Raw genomic sequence first — 6,000 nt, forward strand, 5'->3', positions numbered from 1 at the left:
TTTTTTGCCTACATTGAGGACAATGTAGATTCTAAGTGTGGGGTGGGTTTACACCTTTATTTTCAGAATTTTTTCAGTTTAAAAAAAAAAACATTTAAAAAAAAATGTTGGTTTTAGAGTCTTTTTGTTTGTTTGAGTCTTAGGATGCCCCTAATGTCTAGGATGAACATGTCTTTGAATTCATGGCTGAAGGTTTTCACAATCGAAATAGGACTTAATTGAATTCTGTGGTTAATTGACGTTGTGATACTTGTATGAAGATTTGAGATAGGATTGTAACTTGGTTCATTAAGCATGCTAGGATTAAGTCTAATTAATTTGACCCTAAGTGAGCTATTGAGCTAAAATACTTTCTTTTTGAGTGCTTAATTGATAATTCTAGAATTTCATGGCTGTATTTGCAAAACCTCATCATTCTTTGAAATCCAATGATCATGTGCCATAGATTTTAATGGACTAGAGAGTACTAGAACTCGGCTGTTGTGACTGTCAAAACTTGTATGCCATAATATGCACTGATCCTGGATAGGATAGAAGGCATTAGGGTAACCACCATAGCCAAACAAGCATGTGTCCCCAACTGTGCCCGTCGTGGGACTCCTTAGAATGAACCCCTTTGAGCCTACGTTGAAAACCTTTGTTTCATCACCCTCACTACCCTACCATGAGCTTAGTACAGGATATCTCTACCCTTGTCTTAGGGACTTAGTAGAGCATAACATAGTATGTAGGGGTGACGATGAAAGACAAGTGTGGGGTGGGGAAAATCCAAGAAAAAAAAAAAAAAGAAAGAAAAAAAAATTTTGCCGTAAAAATAAAAATGAAAAAGAAAGAAAGAAAAGCGGCAAAAGAGGAGGCAAATTGAAAAGAAAACTCTTGGGAAATTGTTGAACTGTGGTTTTGGACTTTCAAATTTGTAGAAGGCTCAAAGTTGAAAATTATGCCTTTGTCCATTCCCATGTTGGTTAGAGTGAAGGTTTGGCCCAAAACAATGATATTTGGCCTACAAAAATGATGACATAACGTGGTCCTTATATGCTCTGCTAGGTCCTTAGGATTTTTGTATCCTTAATCTTCATTTCGAAAACCCTAGCTTAGCCCCATTACAACCTGTTTTAAGTGCTTACTGGATCCTTGAGATGGGCAATCTTTGGTTAGTGGAGTCAGGTACGCAGTCGAGCTTATGGTTTAGGTCCATTTGTGCATTTAGTCATTTCATGAGGTCTTTAAAATTCTACACAAAATGCGTTTCTTGATGAAATATGCAAGCTGTTTGTTGCCTTATAATTTGTTCTCTTGCATATACTTGAGAGTAAAGCTTAAAGCATAGCCATTTCTGAGAGAAAAATCGAGAGTATGCCCTGTGAGTTTGGATTGGACTTGTTCGAAATATGCTATCATTCACTGTATAACTTAAGTTCTCCATATCTTGCTTAGTCATATGAATGTCACATGTTTATTAACCATGGAATTATCTATGCGATTTTGATTAAATGTTTAACGTGAAAGCCATGAGTTTGGAGTCTCTGAGACAACAGTTAGGAGCAATAGTCATTTACTTGCTTTTCGTTGAGTCTTTGTTTTGTTTTGTATTTTTGTTTTGCTAAGGGACTAGCAAAAGCTAAGTGTGGGGTAGTTGATAGGAGCACAATGTGCGACGATATTAATGAGTATGTGCTCCATTTTAGCCTTGTTTCTCCCTTAAGTTTCGTGTTTTGAGTCATCGAGTCATTTTAAGAGTCTTGTGGAGTGTTTGGCGTGAAATAGGCAGAAAACGCAAAATTCATGAAGAATCCTAGCGGGATCAGGATTCCTCACCGTCATGCTAATCTGTGGGCCTTAAGAGAGAATTTATGGGTGTATTTTTCTGAAATTAAATTGTTTTAGTTTCTTTTATTTTCTCTAAAAGAATTTAATTTTGTGCCCTTTATTAAATCAGGTTGACCAAGCAATGAAGAAGGGAAATAAAGGAGAAAGGCGTTTTCAGTTGGGGAAAAAAGGAGAAAGACGTTTTCAGTTGAGGAATAAAAGAAAATGATGTTTCAACTGAAAAATAAATAAAGGAGAAAAGACGTTTCAGCTGGAAGATAAATAAGAGAAAGACGTTTTCAGTTGAGGAATAAAAGAGAAAGATGTTTCAGCTAGAAAATAAAAGAGAAAGACGTTTCAGCTTGGAAATTAAAGAATTGCCCCATTATGAGAGGAGTTAAGGCCATAAAGGAGACGTTTCAGTTGGGAAAGCCAACCAATGCTCCCCTATAAATAGACAACGTCCAGAACATAATTGGCATCACTTCCCAGCCAAGATCACTTCCCAGCCAAGATAATTCATTGCCTATCACTTCCTGGCCAAAAACCATTCCAAGACTGCCCAATTCACTCCTTAAACTTCCATCACCTACAAGACCGTGACACCATCCATCCATCAATCTACAAAGCTCTAAGACGCTGAGTCAAGGACGCTCCACCACCATCGCAGAGACGAGTTCATCACCGTGTTGCTAAGCCGCTGAAGAAAGCTTCAAAGTGTAACTATGACTCTACTTATAATTTTTGTTTCGGTTTTGTGTGTTTCAATTTGTGAGTTGTGTAATTGGAGACATGAAATTTTCAGAATATTTTTATTAATATTTTTGAGATTTTCAGTTTATTATTGAGTTAATTTTGAGAATTCTTTTATGATGCATGTTACAATCTTGTGCCCTTTTATGTGTTTTGGTAATTTTCAGAGTTAGGTTCATAAGTTTGCATGCTAGAATAACGGTGAGAGTTTTTGTGTGTTTGCTTAATTTGCCAAGAGTAATTGTTATTTGTTAAGACGCTGAGTTAAACAAGTAGCAATTAGTTCTAAAAATTGGTAAAAATCATGCTTTAATGATTAAATGATTCTGGAAATTACGTGTTAAATTCTATGTGTAATGGTTAATTTGCACGTGTGAGTTGATTCGAGGGTTAGATAATACTACTAGTTAAGAGAATTACGCCGAGTGTTTTCGAAATTTAGTAGTATTAGGCTTGGTAAGGACTTTTCCGATCCAAACCTACATTAGAACGAATCAGATAAATGGATTGATCCGCTGAGGCTTTTCATTTTGGCTCTTATCTAGGCATTTAAGGTGGGCACATTTTTGTAGCATGTTGAAATGAATTTTCTGTTTTTACACTTAGTAATTTCCGAGTGGTATTGGTCTAGGTTAGGGAAGTCGATCATTGTATATAGTTTTATTTGTTTTGTTTTTATTTTAAGTAGATTAGGAACCAAATTTCAAAACCCCCCATTTTATTCTTTTATTTGTTAATTGACCTTTTTGTGTAGGTGTACCCTACAATCCCCGGACTGAACGATCCCTGCTTATCCTATACTAACAACTACATTTTGCAGGGTTAAATTGTGAGGCTATTTCAGCCGCATCAATGTATCGACTATCGGAAGCTGAATGCCACAACGAGGAAGGATCATATGCCCTTGCCTTTTATTGACCAGATGTTGGAGCGCTTAGCGGGCCATTCCTACTATTGCTTCTTGGACGGATATAGTGGGTACAACCAGATCTGCATAGCCCACGAGGATCAGGAGAAGACGACCTTCACATGCCCCTTTGGGACCTTTGCTTATAGGTGCATGCCCTTCGGCTTATGCAATGCACCAGGTACTTTCCAAAGATGTATGCTTTCCATTTTCTCAGAATACATTGAAAATATTATTGAAGTCTTTATGGAAAACTTTAGTGTCTTTGGTAAAGATTTTGATACTTGTTTAGAGAATCTAGGATTGATACTTGAGAGGTGTGTAGAAATTAACCTTGTGCTGAATTGGGAGAAGTGTCACTTCATGGTGACACAAGGAATAGTGTTAGGACACATAATATCTGATAGGGGCATTGAGGTAGATAAGGCTAAGGTTGATCTTGTATGTCACTTACCCTCCCCCACAACTGTGAGGGAGGTACGCTCTTTTCTTGGCCATGCAGGATTTTACAGGCGGTTCATCAAAGACTTCTCCAAGGTGGCGAGACCTATGTGTGCCCTATTGCAAAAGGATGTGCCCTTTGTGTTCAATGAGGATTGCAAGAAGGCGTTTGAAAAGCTCAAGGAGTTGTTGACCACGGCCCCCATCATATGCCCTCCGGATTGGAGTCTACCCTTCGAGCTTATGTGTGATGCATCGGACTATGCTGTTGGAGCTGTGTTGGGCCAGAGGAAGGATAAAAAGCCCTATGCTATTTACTATGCTTCTCGGACCCTCAACGACGCCCAGCTCAATTACTCCACCACTGAAAAAGAACTCTTGGCTGTAGTCTTTGCTTTAGAAAAGTTTCGTTCTTATTTATTGCACTCTAAAGTAATTGTTTACTCTGACCATGCAGCCTTGAGATATCTGATGATGAAGAAGGAGGCCAAGCCCAGATTAATTCGATGGATCCTGTAGCTTCAGGAATTTGACTTAGAGATCAAGGACAAGAATGGCAGTGAGAATGTGGTGGCGGACCATTTGAGCAGGATAGTACACGAGGAGGACGTCCAGCCCCTACAGGAAACTTTCCCAGATGAGCAGCACTTTGGGATAGAGGTTAGTGTGCCCTAGTATGCGGATATAGTTAACTATTTAGTCACTAGGACATTTCCTGACACACTTTCCAAAGCTAGTAAGGATAAATTGAAGAAAATGGCTAGGCACTTTATTTGGGATGAGCCCTATTTATGGAAACATTGTAGTGACCAAGTCATTAGGAGATGTGTCCCAGAGTCTGAGCATAGGTCAATTCTATCATTTTGCCATAGTGAGGCTTGTGGAGGCCACTTTGGGCCTCGTAGAACAGCCTTCAAGGTCTTAGATTGTGGATTTTATTGGCCCACTATCTTCAAGGATGCAAACTTTTTTTTGTATTTCTTGTGATAGGTGCCAACGGACTGGTAATCTTGGCCCAAAAGATCAAATGCCCATGAGCCCAATAATAAATGTAGAAATTTTTGATGTTTGGGGCATTGACTTTATGGGCCCATTTCCCTCGTCTAATGGTTGTTTATATATACTATTGGCTGTGGACTATGTATCAAAGTGGATGGAAGCAAAAGCCACCAGGACTAACGATTCAAAAGTGGTTGCAGGTTTCTTGAAAACTAACATATTTTCCAGGTTTGGAGTGCCACGTGTGCTAATCAGTGATGGAGGTTCTCACTTTTGCAACCGTACAATCGAGGCTTTGCTGAAGAAGTATGGGGTAACCCATAAGGTGTCCACGCCCTACCACCCTCAGACCAGTGGCCAAGCAGAGGTATCCAACAGGGAGATCAAGAGGATACTTGAGAAGACAGTGGGCCTAACAAGGAAGGATTGGAGCCAGAGATTGGATGATGCGTTGTGGGCCTACAGAACGGCCTACAAGACGCCTATTGGGATGTCTCCCTTTAGGTTGGCCTACGGAAAGGCATGCCACCTTCCAGTGGAGCTAGAGCACAAGGCTTGGTGGGCTGTCCAGAAGTTCAACATGGATTATTGATAGGAGCATTTTAATGCGACGTTTTACTTGCTTTTCCCTGCATTTTCTGCGTTATTTCCTTAATAAAACCCTGTTTAGGAAAGTTTCCATTCTTTGATTGGGAAAGTTCCTATTTGTAGAAAGTTTCTATTTTTGTAGTTTTTATTTATCATTTTTAGTAAGTTTCCACTTTTAGTAGTTTCTATTTTTCATTTTTAGAAAGTTTCCCATTTTCATTTTAGGAAAGTTTCTATTTTTCTTACTAGTTTCTATTTTCAGGTCCTTGTCACAAATGAGCAGAAATGAAGAAAAGAAGTTTTCCTAGTCCAACCAGGAAACCCGGTCCAGAAAAGGAAAGCTTGCCAAAACAAGACTCTTGAGCCAACCATGAATGGAGATCGAATTAATAAAGTGACATGGCATGAGAGAAGCTTCTTGAAGACTCTAGATGATGACATGGCATAAAGGTGACGCATGGAGGCCCAAAGACTCTCAAGACTTGTTGGATTTTCGGCTACTT

This window comes from Rosa chinensis, chromosome 1 (assembly GCF_002994745.2).
Source record: "Rosa chinensis cultivar Old Blush chromosome 1, RchiOBHm-V2, whole genome shotgun sequence".
Lineage (NCBI taxonomy): Eukaryota > Viridiplantae > Streptophyta > Magnoliopsida > Rosales > Rosaceae > Rosa > Rosa chinensis.